Genomic DNA, 16720 nt, shown 5'->3' on the forward strand with positions numbered 1-16720 from the left:
AACTTCTTGTGCCCCTCCAGCTTGCTGGCTGGGCACGAGAAGCTGAAAAATCCTTTACTTTAGACTAAACACTACTTAGCAGCAACTGAAACCATCAGTGTTATCAACATTCTTCTCATACTGAACTCAAAGCATAGCACCTACCAGCTACTAGGAAGACAGTTAACTCTATCCCAGCTGAAACCAGGACAATATTATAGCTTCAGAGCTTTAAATTTCCACCCTATTGGGAGGGTAAGAAATTTTCCCTGGTGATCCTAAGAAATAAGCACTCAGTCTCTGCAGAATTCAAGGTTTCAGATAAAAAAATATCCTTAGCACTCAGCCATACTGAGAGCTGACTGGAAGAAACACAAACCAGGGAAGCACCGTCTTCGTGCTGCCAAGCTGTTTTGGCAGAACAAAATTAAGCATCTCCTATGCCTTTCACATCTGCCCTTCAAAACTTTGGGAGGATTTGAACAAGGTAAAAGGTGTGTTATGGACAGGTCATGTCTTCCAGGAAAGCTAGAAAGGATCCTAAGAGACCATGAGCATCCCACTTCTTTAATATATAAATATATCATACTTCCACTTGGCTGCTGCCTAATAATTTTATGTTCCTAGCCAAGAGGTGACTGCTGGATGTTTCCAACCTGTTTTCTAGCAACCACACTAATTTATACTGGGAATCTGCAAGGGTTCAACCAGCACCACATGAAGAGGCTGAGAGCAGCCCCAGCTTCTCGGGCTGCTGTTGCCAGCCAAACCTGAGGGATTTGGGTTGCGAGGAAGACTCGGGAGTTTGACTTGCAGAAAAGCAGCTGTAATTTGCAATGCTTGTGTTTGAGAAGGGTGGAAACACTGTACTGGCCCCTGCTAGGGAAAAAGATGCAAAAAACTACCAATAATATCAAGCTTTCAGCAAAGGTGGCTTAAAATGGACAGCTGGGGAACACCAGTTTAAAACAAAAAGCAGGAAAGTGCATTGGAAAAGGAGAGAGCTAGGGGAAGGAGCTGGGAAATGAAAAGTGAAGGAAGAAAAAAACAGAGATAAAAGGACCAGATAGGCTAGAAAGAGGGCAAGAAGTGGGTAATCCTTTAACTACATCACTTCTAGCCAAGAAATTTCTATTTTTAAAGGATTCATAGCTTTCTTGGAAATCCAAACTCTGTGCTATGGCATTGCATTTTGAACTGCCATTGAACTTACAGGACTATTGCAAAGCAGGCAGCACACACTACAGATAGCACTTGTCAGACAGAGCTGAAGGGACAGCAATATCTCTTTAAGAAATCGTATTTTTCCACTTTAAAAGGTTTCACTACTGTTGTCACAGTAACAAGATTAGGTGGAAAACATTTTTCTTCACCCCCTCCAGATGTCTGCACAGCACATTGGGGCTCTGCTCACAGCCAGCCCTGGACACTCAGGCCAGTGTCGTCGTCCCCCGCCCCAACCCCAACAAGTGAAAATAATTAGCCAAGCCTCATTAGAAATCTTTGTAACCTAAGAGGAGAAATCCAGGTGGCTTCAGCACCTGATGCTATTTTTAGGTGATTTACGTTGTTTCTAATTGTTTCTGAGATGAGATTATTATTTTTTTAAATGGTATCCATAGGAAGCTTTGTTCATCTCTGAGCTTTAGCCGCCTAGAAATGAGAGAGATATATACATACTTTTTTATAGACATGTCTTAAGCATCATGTCACAGTGCAGGGGAGTTTGAAAGGGCTGGCTAGAGTCAAGAGAAAAAAATTGAAACCAACTCATCTCATCACATCTGCGGGGCAGAAATGCAAGTAGTAAATGAGCTACACAGAACGTGAAAACCTATCTTAAAGATTCTATACAGTGAAAACACCAGCCCTGAACACACTGCTGGCATTCAAGACATTTGACAGTATATTATATGTTACACAAACCAAGAAAACAAAAAACACTCAGGAAACCTTGGGGCTCAGGTTCCCAGGCAGGCTGAGCACCTGCACCAGCGTGGCGAGAGCCCTCATCATCAATCAGTCTCAACAGCAGCTAATTAACTAATTACCTTTATCACTCCTCCCAGGCTGACAAGGAAGGCATGGTAAGAGCTCCTGCTCTAGCTGGGGGTGGCATTTGGGGCCTTCCCAGGCCAGGGACATCCCTGTGGGAGGAAGGTGGTGGCTCCTCAAGCAGCTGAGATCATGTCTGCTCCCACCTGCAGCCGCTGCATTAGCACCATCGTGTGGATTTGATCCAGCCAGCATGGCACCACTTGCCATTCTCCTGTAGTCAGTTCACACACTTAACTTTTCACTGATGGTTTTGCACCTTTCTTCCCCAAATTAGGTTGTTTCCAGCTTTCAGGGACTGAGCCATCCCTCCCATCACCCCCTCGCACATACACAGTCATGTTCAGCAACATCCAGACATGCCTATTAATTTTCTGAGACTTAGCAAGAATATTAATTGCATTCCAGAGGCATCCAGCATACAGCAAATTAAGAAAAAGCCACATCGTACCCAATGAAGAAACAGAGCTGTGAAAATCAGAGCACATCTGTACAGAGTGCTGTACGTGTCCCTAGCCTGGCTGCAAGAGAAAGGTAACTCCAGCCTTCTGCATGAGCTCCTATTACAAAGCAAGCCCCCAAAAACTTTGAAGTCTTCGCCTTACTTCATTCCCACTTCAGCATAACCTCTTAACTCTTGGCCGTGAATACTAAGTCCTTGCTACTTGCATCTCTCACCCCTAAAGGAAAAGCCACGCTGCTCCTGCGTCCCATCGTGGCAGGCTCTGCCATGGCATCTCACCTAGCTCAGCACACCATGGGAAGGGATTGGGATGCACAAGGCCCAACGGAATGCAAGAGCTAAACCCAACCACATTGAGGAGGTCAGAGATCTTTCAGTATTCAGGTCCTCTTGTTTTTCTGTGCAACAGCCCTTATGTTTTCCCAGCCATAAAATTGATGTTTATCTCGCTGCTAACTGCCTTACAGAGATCATTACACATTGCAAATTCAACCATTTGCAGATAAAACGAGCACGAGCAGCCTGGAAACTGTCACACCGCCCCTGTCGCCTTGCCACATTGCAATGTGTTACAACCTTTAAGCTGCAAATTAACATATAAAACCAAGAGGCCTGGAAATATTTGCTGGGCGAATGCTGAAAACCAAGCAAAGGTAATTCTTCCACCTGCCCCACAGCAGCCCCTGCTCAACCAGGGAAAATTAATTTTTAAGTGAGATGAATTCTGAAGCTATTTTTGTGGCATTAAGCAAAAAAAAAAAAAAAAAAACAACAGGAGGTTATTCTTCCTTGTCTAAAATCTCCTTGCTATATGAAATGTTCCTCTGGATCTGTGTCTGTTGGAAGATATGGATGGGACAGAAGGCAAAGAGGGGGATGCAGATGTCAAAACAAGCCCCAGAAGAAACACCAGCAGCTACAACTGCTGCACCTCACAGGGTATGCACCATGAATAAGCAGGGGAGGAATGCTGAGCTCTTGTCTGGATCAGAACATGCAGCCAGGACTACCAGCCCTGCTTGTGCTGATACCCTCAGAGATTTCCACCTCACCTCACACACCTTCAGGCTCCTTTACTGGTGGCCACAGAGGGAGCGAGCTGGACACAGACCCTTTCCCAGGGTCTCCAGCAAGCATTGCGGCAAGGAAAGGTGATAGCTTGGAAATCTTTAGCCCCGAGATATTCCAGGGTGTCCTTTTGAAAAGATTGCCATCTTGTGTCTTTTCAGACACTAGAATGTTGGTTGCCTTCATATTTGAGACCATGGGTCTCATTCGGGAGCTTTATTACACCCAGGGACAATAAAGACCCTTGACAGTTACAGATGGCTTCACTGTGTCCTGTTCTTAGTGCTACCTTGTAAAGTTGGACAGTAATGTTTCCATCATTTTTTCTCATCTCAGTTTATGACTCCTCTACCATGAAAAGCCACTTATGCCCTCCACGGTTACATATACCATATCCTTCAAGGCCAGTAAATCACAGTCTCAAGTCATGTCAAATTTTGCGAAATAAAACTAAATTGCAGTTGTCCTCTAAGGCAAGAAGCTGCAAAATTGAGAGAAAACAAGCTCTGTTTAAAGCCAGAAACCTGGCCGGCAGCTTCCCATGGTGTGTGTGGGTAAGGATCACCAAAAACCTCTAAATGAAAGGGAAAAGCCTGATATCAGGGAGCCCAGGGGACCCTCTGTGCCACCCCAACAAGCTGCCTCCATAGGTCTTCTGTGGTCTAATATCAAAATAGTCCAAACTCGCAGGATTTCTCTGTATAAGCTGAGCCTCCACTCCCCCGCAGTCAGCTGGGACCAGGACAGAGCCAGGCTCCAGCAGCATTTATTCATTGAGGCTTGGTCCCTGGGCTGGATTTATACTTGGGAAGAAAACTGGGGAACTGATGGGATCATAGCTTCTTGTTTTAAGGGGGTTTTATGCACACAAAAGTTAGAGAAGTACCAACACAGCAGGGTTTCACTTGGCTGAGCCAGTCTGGGTTCACTCAAAGTGCTGGGCACCGTACCAAGAACTAGGGAAACTGAGGACAAAGTTAGAGTACCAAAAAAGAACCATTGACCCCAAACCCACCCTTTACATTTTTCAGGGGCACAGTGGCTTGTCTTTTCCCTTCTGCAGAGTTAAACTTTCATGACAGCTGAATTAACTTGGAGAAGAGCCAGCTCCAGGGACAGACAGCAGCATGCTAGAATAAGAGCAGGGAAGACCCATACCACTGCTGTTCTTGCTAATTCCCCTCCCTGCATCCCATGCAACTGATTTGCAGGGGGCTCAAATTGTTCCATGCATTATAGATTCACCATCACACCACGGCACAGCAACCAGTCTGGCACAGACACCAGGGCAACTCTTTCACCATGTATGATGATCTCTCACAAAAGCCTTGCAATAAGCACCGCTATTTTGGAAAACCCTATTTAAAAGTTTGTCCCATGATCTAAGCTCAGGAGGCTGCTTTGCTTCACAGGGTGACCTCGTACCACATTGCATGAGCTCAGAGCATAAGGTGCATACTCTTCACGTGGAAGAACACCTCCATAGAAGCAGGAAAGATACAAACCACAAAAAAAAAAAAAAAAAAAAAGGAAAATTACAAGCAGCCATGACAGAGACAAGGAAAAACGCAAAACATCTCATGCCAGATCCTTAGCTGATAAAAACTCAACATGCATAACATACAGCTTCGGGCTGGGATACACTTACCCCTCTCTGAATGTTTAATGGGAGCATATGCATCAGTTAATCAGCAGCACAAGACACAAAGTGTTTTGTACCTCCTCTCCACGTATTGTGCAATTAAAAGGCTTCTCATTCAGGCACAGAGAGAAAAGTCAAGGGACTTCGGCTGTGAAACATCTATTATTCAAAAGTGTATCCATTATTCAAAGTTTTTCTTAAAATCCTACTGTCAGCTTGAAAGGAAAAAGAAAATGAGTTTTTGAAAGCTGTGTTCCGTTGATATTCCGCTCCAATTTTTGCTGATTGTAAGTACTAAAACTCCAGACATTTTGCAGAGCTGAAGAAATCCTTCACAGTTCCTGAAAAAGGCAACACCCTGTGGGTAGACACAATTTTTTCCCCCCTCACTTAACTCTACCTAGCAGAGATGTGATATACCCTGGCAAACAGCATGTTCCTTTCCCAAATTGCTCAGCTACCCCAGTGTGAGGATAACAAGCATCTATTCAGGAGAAGACAAGACCAAATTACTCAGCAAACAGTAGCAGATACCCACCATTGGCCTGACCAGCTTGTTGACACCCATAAACTCAGCTGAATGAAGGTTGGGTGGGATGCACAACCTTCTCGCAGCACCTGGGAGCTTCAGTGTAGGGTGCCAGGACCAGGCTGTAGAAGGTCACATGGGAAACAAGTCCCAAGGGTGCCACCCACCACCTAGGTGTGGGTGCAGAGGGGCAACAGGCCCCACAGAGCCAGTACAAGGGAAAGCCCAGCACTAGCACAGCTCCTGCTGCAAAGGGAAGACATGGGCACAACAGAACGGTGCTGCTCCAGGAAAACTGTCATTCATACAGGAACCACCTGGATGGTGGAAGATCTTCAGCAAGAGCAACAATCAACTGCTAACACTAGGGCATAAAAACAAGTAACAAAAGAGGTTTTACCTCCTCTAGGTACTGGAGAACCTAGAGGGAAGAGTGTTGAAAGCCCCCAGGTCCAGGCATCACATACCTCTGTAGGGATGAGATGGATCTAAAGTCCAGGTGGCCAGTCAGCCCACAGCTCAGAGTCAGGTTCAGAGAAAGTACCCAGGACAAACACACTTGGCTAGGTCCAGAGCAGTAGGGTCTAAGGCTAGCCTGGCTATACTGAGCTACAGATTAGTGCTTCTACAATACAGCTCAAAAAAGAAGTCAAGTCCCCAGACTGAGCTTACATAGGGCTCCAGGCCCATGGGTGGGGATGCTCAGGTGAGGCCAGTCAGGGCCACTAAAGGTTATTAAGGCACTCAAAGGCCCAGTAAAGACTTATGGGGAGGTGGAGCAGGAAAGGGTGGTTCTGCTGTAGGGCTAGCTGCTGGAGAAGCACAAGGAGCTATAGGGTGAAACAACTTTTGAAGCTGTGTATCAGATCAAGAAATAGAGGCTAGAACCTGAAAAGTGATTCAGAGCTACAGGATAATAAAGATGCTTATTATTTTATCAAAACCAAATATTTGTGAGAAAAGAACATAAGCTTTTGAAAGGCTTCCTTGTTCTTGAAGAGGCAAGGCTGTAAGGTATTGGGGTCTCTAAAGGCCTGAAGGTTCTTCTACTTGGGCAAAGGAAGATCAAGAGAAGATGTGACAGAGGTAGGCAGCGCTCAGTGGTGAGGGACTTGTTGTAATTGTAATATATATAAAAAAATACTGTTGGGTAGACTTAAAATCAGTTTCTTTAGGTTTTCTGTATGTATAGTGCATAACTAAACTGTGGAACCTCCTGTGGTGTGACCTGAAGACACCAAAGATACTATTTCAACAAAGCAAACTGATGGAAGGATAATGACTGAAGACTAATAAATGCAGTAATCTAGGTGTAATGTATTAAAGTCCTTAAATACTGCTGGAAGACTAGTGGGTGCAACAGGGTAAGGGTCCTGCTCTTCCACCATCACACTAACTACTTTATCACCATCAGACTGCTAACCTAAGGTGTTGTCAATAACTTAGGGGATAGCTTGAACATATAAAATGAAACTGTTGTTCAGTGGTCTATGCTGACTGCTACCTTTAAGCAGTGCATTTACCAAAAGTACACTGATGTTTCAATAGCAGATACTTGTAGAGTGCTTCCAGGACATTAAAATGAGCTGGATGTTATCCACAGGACAGCTATGGCTCACAGCTTATTTGGATAAATTCTTTGCTGCAATAGGCCATTTTCTGCTATTACCAGTGAAATAAGCTAAAACCCCACTTCTTTTCTTCTGCAATGAGAAGCTGTGCTTAAGGTGATGAATTTGCAAAGCTTTTAAAGGATGGATGAGAGTTAAATAACTTCCTCCAGGGTCTAAGGCACTGCAAAGCAGGACTGAAGTCGCTGTCAGGACGGTATTGCAGCAGAGGAAGCACTTTGTAATCAGAGGCAATGCTAAAGCGGCTTGTGTAGCCAGTTTATGCAAAGCTGGAACAGTAGGGCACAGCACAGACAAATTTAAGTATTGTCACATGAAACGGTTCAACTATTCTGTCTCCACAGTTCATTGTAGTTCAAGTCTCTCTCATTAAGCTTCAAAGAGTATAGCCAGCTTGTTACCAGAGTTTCGGTTTCCTTTTGTTTGCAGTGATGCTTATGAAGGTAACGGTATCTGTAATCACCCCTCCTGGGACCAAGCTGGACTGATGCAGGGTCAAGAGCACACTCCTTCTCCCCAGGGAGAAATGCCTGGGGACACAGGTGGGCAAGGTGGAAGGCAGGCAGCGGAGCAGTCTCCCTTCCTTGCTGGTCACTGCTGGAGGCAGGATGGGTCAGTGACTTCATTCCTTGTTCAAAACATACATGCAAACCTTTATCCATCCACCCATGTCTGTCTTATTTTGGTCCTCATTTCAGATCAGACCTTTCTGTCAAGCTGCTAATTGGGTGCCTGGTAGGGCTCTGCTCTAATGTCCTACAGCAGTGGCTCCCAAATGGAGATCGGTGGGACCCTGATTAGCTTCAGTTGCTCTTTGTACTGCTCAAACTGTAAAAAGAAGCTGCAAGTGAGCTACTTTGCTCCTGTAACCAATAACCACAGCAAACACATGACATTAGGCTGTTGTCAATAAGGGAAAAGTGATCAATAACCTACTGATGAAGTTGGACAAGCTGTGTGAGAAGTGAGCTTAATGCCTGGACTACATATGTGACTCTACCACAGGGAAATGTTGTGGGGTCAGGTTCTGAGTGCTGTGTAAATTTATTCAAGATTTTGGGAGGCCAGGCAACCTGGTCAAAACTACTGCTCCTGCAGCTGTGGTGATAGAGGACACTCGCAAGGTATGCTTGATGCTGCGGGATCCTCTAATTTACTATACAGTAAGAAATCCTTGACAGAACTATAGGGTCCCCTGTGTGAAGGCATGAAGCAAAGCATCAGCCACACAACTGGGTGGTGGCTGCAAAAGTTTCCCCCTCTGATTTGGGCTGCAGAGCTCTCAGCCTTGGCAGGAGCCTTCCCAGCTGGTGGTTAAGCCCAGAAAGGGGACAGGCTAAAAGCACACAGCCATCAACAGCTACCCCAGTTCAGCTGACATGCAGCAACTTCTTAAGCCACCATAACCAAGTTGTGTCCCTGACTCATTTGGCTTGTCCACTGTTGGGGTGGGAGCTTGGGGAGTCTCCTCTTCAGGGCAGTGAAAGAATGGGAGGCTGAGTCCTGGGGAAACTGCACATTTACTTCATGGAGATGATGACCTTTCCTGTGGCCTTGTGCTGGAGTATATGGTTGGAGGCTTCATTTACCTGCAGACTCAAAGCCACAGGTATTTGGGTGATGGCCATCAGGGCAGGGCTTTGCAGGGAAGGGAGGGGCAGAATGAGGATGCATGGGAGAAGCCTGCATCTGAGTCTGGGCTTTCCATCCCTGGGATCAACTGCTGGGATTGAAATAACTCAGGATCAGACCAGCTCCTGGGTATTCCTCTGCCTTACGTCCCTGAATGTGCTGAATGGTGGCTATGTAAATATTTCTGAGGAATTGAGCCATTACTTAAGGATTAAATTACCATCAAATGAGGGGGGAAGAAAAGTGTTTTGAACACCTTCAGAGGTGCTCAGGGGGAAAAATGCAAATGAAGGCACATCAGGATCCACTAATTCACTTCTAAAATATTATCCCAGCACATTATTCTTTAAGACCACAAACTCTTTGGTATGTGAGCAAGCGGTTTTTATATGACTTTGCCATTGAGCACATTGCAATCCTGGCCTTGCAGTACCAAACCAGGAGTTAATGACTCCCTGGATCAAACCCAATGAAAGAAGATTAAAAAGGGTGAGGGGAAAATGGGATTTCTTGATTTAATATTTTTGTTTCTTAGAGAAGCAGGACTCTGGAGGCTCCTGTGCCAGGGGCCTAACTGCACATAAAAATCTGTTTCTATCTACAAAAAAAGCATTGCAAAAATAATCCTGAGGAATCTGCTTTATGCTTACCTCTTTCAGTTTGAAGAGTGCTCCAACATGGGGATGGATATTTCCCTCCTGGCAATGCTGGGGAAGAGACAGTAGAAGAAAAAAAAAAGGGGAAGTCATCTTCCTGGTACAGACTAGGTGTGCTCCCATTGCAGACACATTTGTTAGAAGCAGCAGATTAGTGGGAATTGAGGGGGTTTTTCCTCCAGCAAAATCCAACCCCACAATCCTGCTCCCCATGCCAACCTGCAAGGACAGGGAGGAAAGAAGATAGATCTAGCAGAGGTCTCGCACCTTGTCTTGAGGCAGTACTTGCGTTCTCAGGAGGGCTGAAGAGCTGTGGGTGCTGAGCTTTCAGGTATGAAAAGCTCTGGGCTGGGCTGTTGTACTTTAGGATTGGTTTTCAAAGAATGTACTTTAAAACTTAAAAAAAAGGGGGGGAGGGGGAACAAGCCAAGGTCCTGTCCTACCCACACCCCCTCTGTGTGCACAGGGGGCTTAGGCACAAGCATTGACCCTGGGAGGTGGTCGGCTGCATCTGGACCCTAAAACAGCCTCCCCTTGGCTGCATCTCTGCAAACACAGCCCCATGGGTTTGCTTAACCTTCCCCCAAAGGTCAGCAAAACCCTTAAACAGGTCAACAGCATCACCTGTGCTTGCACAGGTTTGTTATAAAGCAGAGCAAGGCAGGGCTTTTATTTCAGTGAATCTTTGCAGAGCTGCATTGAAGAGGTCCCTGCTGATGGCCTCCATGGTCACATTGTCCCCTCTGCTACTTGTGAGCTTCTTCACCTCCTCTCTGTCTGCTCTGGCTGTAGTTCATGCCGTGGCTTGTGCCGCTCTTCAGAGCCAGCTCGTATTTGGGGTCGCTTCCAGTTGTCACTATCACCTGAGACCAAAGGAAAATGCACCACCCAGTGTGAAATCTGCTCTGCTCAGAGAAGCACAGAGCATCTCAGGCTGGAGGTACATTTCTTTTTTATTTTATTTATAGCAAATAGAAAGTTGGAGCCAGTGACCCAACTCTCTCTCTGTATGTGTTTAAGATGTGTATATGTATATGGCACAGCAGAAAAACATGTCCTTGATTTCCAAAAGGGACAGTATGTTTCCAGGCCACAAGAATCCCCCCACCATCAGGGATGTGCTGGGTACCACAGCCGTTCAAGGAGTATCTCTGGAAAGGAGGTCTGTCCCCTCGCCTGGCTTAGCTGAACCTAAAGTGCTGCTGGCTCTGGCCCAGCACAGAGCTTTGATGTTGCAAAGTGAAATGATCTGCTAAGTGAGGATCAGCGTTTGCCGTCTGACTTTACAAGCAGAAGTACATTAACTCCAGGCTGTAGAGAAAATGTCGCTCCTGTACTGTTCAGACAGACCATGTAATTGCCTCCGCTGTGGGGCAGGGGGGGGAGGATTGCATGAATCGAGGTGTAGACATGATTTCTGTAGGCTGTCCCCACCTGTGGTGTTGTCTCTCTGTATGAACATCAGGAAGTTGCTTAATCTCTACGGCTTTGTCTAGTGACGTTTCCATGTTTCAGAGGAGCGGAGAACTCAGCATTTCACCTGCTACTGAAAATCCAGTGAGTTACAGCCATCCCCCAGTACAGCTCCCTAGCCCAGGCACAGAGGTATGACCCTGCTCCTCCAAACCAGAGCTGCTGCCCTAGAGCCCCATCAGGAGAGATGCACATGGACAGTGTATTGGTTTTATGTGGCAAGGTTTTGGTAGCGGGGGGGGTTACAGGGGTGGCTTCTGTAAGAAGTTGCTGGAAACTTCCCCTGTGTTCGAGAGAGAGCGAGCCCATACCAGCTGGCTCTAAGACGGACCCGCCGCCGGCCAAGGCCGAGCCAATCAGTGATAGTGGTAACGCCTCTGGGATAACATTTTTAAGAAGGAAAAAAAGTGGGGACAGAGAGAAAACAGCCGCCAGAGAGAGGAGTGAGAACATGTAAGAGAAACAACCCTGCGGACACCAAGGTCAGTGCAGAAGGAGGGGGAGGAGATGCTCCAGGCGCCAGAGCAGAGATTCCCCTGCAGCCCGTGGTGAAGACCATGGTGAGGCAGGCTGTCCCCCTGCAGTCCAGGGAGGTCCACGGTGGAGCAGATCTCCACCTGCAGCCCAGGGAGGACCCCACGCCAGAGCAGGTGGGTTCCCGAAGGAGGCTGTGACCCCGTGGGAACCCCGCGCTGGAGCAGGCTCCTGGCAGGACCTGCAGATCTGTGGAGAGAGGAGCCCACGGAGCAGGTTTTCTGGCAGGACTTGTGACCCCATGGGGGACCCACGCTGGAGCAGTGTGCTCCTGAAGGACTGCACACCGTGGAAAGGACCCATGCTGGAGCAGTTCGTGAAGAACTGCAGCCCGTGGGAATGGCCCACGTTGGAGAAAGTTCATGGAGGACTGTCTCCCGTGGGTGGGACCCTACGCTGGAGCAGGGGAAGAGTGTGATGAGCCCTCACCCTGAGGAGGTGAAGCGGCAGAAAATAACGTGTGATGACCGTAAACCCCATCCCTGTCCCCCTTGTGCCGCTGGGGGGGCTTGGTGGAGAAATCTGGGAATGAAGTTGTGCCCGGGAAGAAGGGAGGGGTGGAGGGAAGGTGTTCTGAGATTTGGTTTTATTTCTCATTTACCTTACTCTGGTTGATTTGTAATAAATTGAGCTAATTTTCCCTAAGCTGAGTCTGTTTTGCCCGTGACGGTAATTAGTGAATGATCTCTCCTGTCCTTATCTCGACCCGCAAGCTTTTTTGTTATATTTTTCTCTCCCCTGTCCAACTGAGGATGGGGGAGTGATAGAACGGCTTTGGTGGGCACCTGGCGTCCAGCCAGGGTCAACCCATCACAACAGCAAGCTCGCCTTTGGTGAGACAGCTGTGCAATGTTGCCTGCTCAGGACACTTCCTAGTGAGGGGAATGGGGAATGGATTCACCACTGCATGTGGCCTGTGGTTTATAAAGTCTCTCAGCGCTGAATGGGTTTACCAGGGACATCAAATTCTTTGTAGAAAGTTCATGTTGAACAATTTTAAAGCTCGTGCTGGTATCTGTGTATATGTAGTTTATATGAGTTGCTTTTCCTGCAGGCTCTGACAACTTAATACTGTTGAAATTCAAGAGGTCGGGGCTGCTGACCACATCTCTTGCTGGCTATATCCCACCTGGATGCTGTGCATTCCTCACCTCCATCGGATCTGCACGCTTCCCCCCCACTTGGAGGGAGGGAAAATCAAGTCACAAACCTGAAATGATCTGCCCCAGCTTATACAGGTGTGTATAGAAGAGACAAGATGCCCCAACATTTTTGACAGCTGAGATGTCCAGGTTTGGGATTGTGCTTCGTGTGCTGCCCTCTGAGCTGCCACTTACCCCAGCTGAAGCCATGCCCTGTGGTCGAGAACCAGTGAGGTTGTGCTGTAGGTGGTTGGCAATGCCACCAGGTCCTCGTACAACACCTTCAGGGATGTGCCACAGCATCTGCGTACAAAGATCTGCAACACAAGTAATCCCAAGGAAGGATGAGGCTGAAGCTCTGCTGAACTGAACCCACGGTGAGGCATCATGGGGGCCTGGTATGTGAAAAGGTTTGTTTTAACAGTTTTTACATCTTTTAACAGCCTGCTGTTTGGAAAAACTCCCCCCAGGTATCCCACTCTGCCAGTGGTGCATGGGGAAGGGAAAAAAGTAATCAGAGGGTTGCGAGGCAGTGGTTCTGGCGGAACTAAAGCCCCGAACAAAGAGACAAAAGTCTTTTGCAATTTTGGAAAACAAGTGCTCTGTATCCTTACCTTCTGATCAGTGATGCACTCTGCTGCCATAGCTTTAGTGCCAGTCACACCAATTACTATGTATCCCTGCCAAAAAAAAACCTTATTGGATGGGTGTCAGGGGTGAAGTCACACAGTCCTGCTGTTCTCTCCAAATTAAACATTTGACCTACCTGTGTTTTCAGGAAGAACCGTGAGCAGCTCAAGCTGTATCTAATAACAGTCCACTTAGCAATTGCACTAACTGCGTGTATTTACCCCCTTCATCTTCTGAATGTGATTCCTCACGCAGAGCCTATGCCTTTTCTGTCCAGCAGAGCTCAGCACCCCTCCCTCGTATCGACAACCACAAAGGCTTGAAGAGGACAACCTCCATGACACACACCTGGATCTCCACCCACAGTGACCGATGAGGGACCATGAGGCCATTCCTAAATTCTTACATTCCTGCATTTTTCTTATCTTCTTTACCTTGCACATGGGCAGGTCCCTGGGCCGAGGGCTGGGGAAGTTTTCAGCAGCAAAGCACCAGGTGGGCAGAAGATGGCAGCATCAGCTCAGCAGATAGCAAACGCTTGCTTAACTAGGTAGGGATTTCTTTTAATTGGGAATATTGGTATGTTTTTACAGAGGAAAGGAGATATTTTCTTGCCTTTGGACTTCAGAATTATGATCAAGGCACAAGATGCAACTCTCCTGGACTGGCAAAGCCAAAGGAGATGGCTCAGCCTGAAGGGCTTAGCATGAGGACCACACAAGCATCGCCTGTGCATTGAAAGATGCAGGGCCGTGAGGGCCAGAGGGGTTTTTTGGGAGGGGCGAGGATGTGCCTTCAGCGGGGGAACAGTCCCTGTGTCCACACCAGGCTGAAGGGTGCCAGGGTGGTATGCCTACCCGCAATGCTAGGCTGTCTCACGTGCTTGTGTGAATTATTACAGCACTGAGGAGCTCTAGGCTTTGGACAGAAGAACCCAGCCCTGCCCCAGACCTCTCTATGCTTTGGTTTTCTTAGCTTTCAGATAAGCTTAATATTTACTGTAGCTCTCCCCAGACCAGCATGAGTGCTCTTTGCAGGCTACCTTGAAAATGCAAAATATTGTACATTGAGTATTTTCAGAAAGGACGTTAAAATGCGGTGGTCTTCTTGGCTTTAAGATGATGCCTTAAGTGAGCCTCTGCTTTACCTGCAGCGGCCTTCATTTCCCAAGGAGAATTTAATACTTTAGCTCATTTTAGTCACACTACGCTTTCTGCACAGACCAGTCACCTTCTCACCAGGAGTGAAGGGAAGAGCACGGTTTTCCAGCTACAGACCCTGGCAGGCCAAGATACCAGCAAAATTTAACATGCAGTAATGGACACCCACTGGGACCTGCAAGAGAGAAGGGGACAAACATTAACTCCCTCCCATCCTACAGCAGCAGAAGAGTTTTAGAGCCCCTGCCCTGAGTCTACAGCAAAGTTGGAATAACCAAATCCTGATCTCTTCTGTTGCCATGCTGACCACTGTGCTCTCCCATCTCTCAGAAGACACTGGTGCTCTCTAAGTCATGGGGTCACAGCCTCAAGCAGATGAAACCAGGGACAGCAACTGTTTTTGCTGTGGCTGTGTGGATTCTCCCCTGGGATGTGGTCACATGGGACCTGGTGGAAAATGGACAGTGTGCATTGAGGAGTACCTACTGTGCTGGGACAGTTTTGTGCTATGCTTCAAGTTGGGATGTTTATTCTTTCAGTCTATGTCGATTATTACAGGAGAATTCTGTGGATTTTATCTCCTTGGTGCAGGTACATGAGGTCCTGTGGATTTTAAGCTTGTCATCTCCTTTCCCCAGTGCAAATAATTGGGGAAAACAAAAACCCACACTTTTGAGACCTCTGCTCTTTCAAGGACATGGCAAATATGTAATGAACACTCTACCACCATGGTGGGGATGTACATTGGGATGGGCTGGCAGATACTGGAAATGACATGTGGGAGGGGGATGAGAACTGACCATCATGCTGCCTTGCATCCTGGATTTAACCTTCCTCTTTCCTTCTGTCTTCTATACCTTTTGCAACCTGCACAAAACCTTTGTCTGTTTTTATGTCCTGTTCTTAGCCAACTTCACTGGGATGGGACTTAGGACATCTTCCAGCTCTGCTGCTGCTTCTCTGCCTGAAGATCTTGTCCAAGACACTTGTGTAAGTTCAGCATCCACACTTGTAAAAGGGAGGTAAAGACCCTCTTCTCTTTAAAGAGCCTGGGGAGATGTCGGTGAGGAGAGGTGACTCTAGTGTTCTTGCTAACATAGTATTTAAGGGGCTGATTTGAAAGCAGGGCTTATGCTGTTGTAAGGTGTTGCCCAAATACTACAAAAAGAGGCAGCCCCTCGTGTTGCGGAGGGTTTCAGGGCAAATGGACAGGACAGAGCAAGTTGGGAAGGACCGGAGATACTGTCAAACTGGCAGAGCAGGGCATTCTCCATGAAGCTGGTGGCCCCTCCACTGGCAATAGTGCCTGCAGAGGGGAAAAGGACAGCAGGAGAGATCCAAAGAGAAGAAGGTGCTGAAGCAGATGATTGGAGCTGAAAAAGGGAAGCAGAGGAACAACAGATCCTGGAGAAGAGAGCAGACCAGGCAGGGCAGGTACAAGCTCCCCTGAGGAACATGACTTGACCAGGGACTTTGCCAGCTTGGTAGCCCTGAGCACCTCCTCTCCAGGAGGTTTGTCCCAGGATTCCCATCCTGAAACACAAGAGCCTGCAGGAGGTATTACCCTGTACCATCCTCTCACCAGGGCAGTGTTTCATAAAGCCCTCCCAGCTAAAGCCAAGGAGTATCTCAGGGATGCTCCAGCAAGGTGGTGTGGGAGCAAAGACCTTCAGTGCTGGGCTTGGGGGAAGCAAAGGAAACCCTGTCCTGGGGCTGAGCTGCAAGCAGGCCTGTGGGAGACAGTGGGTGCTGAAGGGGAGAGAGGAGGGGATGGAGAAATGGGGATGGAGAAAAAGAAAGGGTGCCGCAGGGCCTTCCAGGCCCCCCTGTGCCCCATCCCACCTCGGGGCGGCTGGGGAGGCAGCAGGGTCCCTGCAGTCCCTGGCAGTTGGGCAGCAGCAGCTCCCTGGGGCACAGCCGCCCACGTGGCTGTATATCCCAAGGGGACTGGGCGTCAAGTGCTGACTGATGCTTTCAATATTGGGTAAATATTTAAATGCTGGGTAAATATTTAAATATCTAAGTAGACCTTCGCAGCTCCAGTGAACCACACCAGCGGAAAAACCTTGCAGAGGAGCATTTTACATCCTGAAAGCTCATTTTTTTGCAGTGAGAGAGTGTGCCTT

Source organism: Haliaeetus albicilla, chromosome 8, assembly GCF_947461875.1.
Source record: "Haliaeetus albicilla chromosome 8, bHalAlb1.1, whole genome shotgun sequence".
Classification (NCBI taxonomy): Eukaryota; Metazoa; Chordata; class Aves; order Accipitriformes; family Accipitridae; genus Haliaeetus; species Haliaeetus albicilla.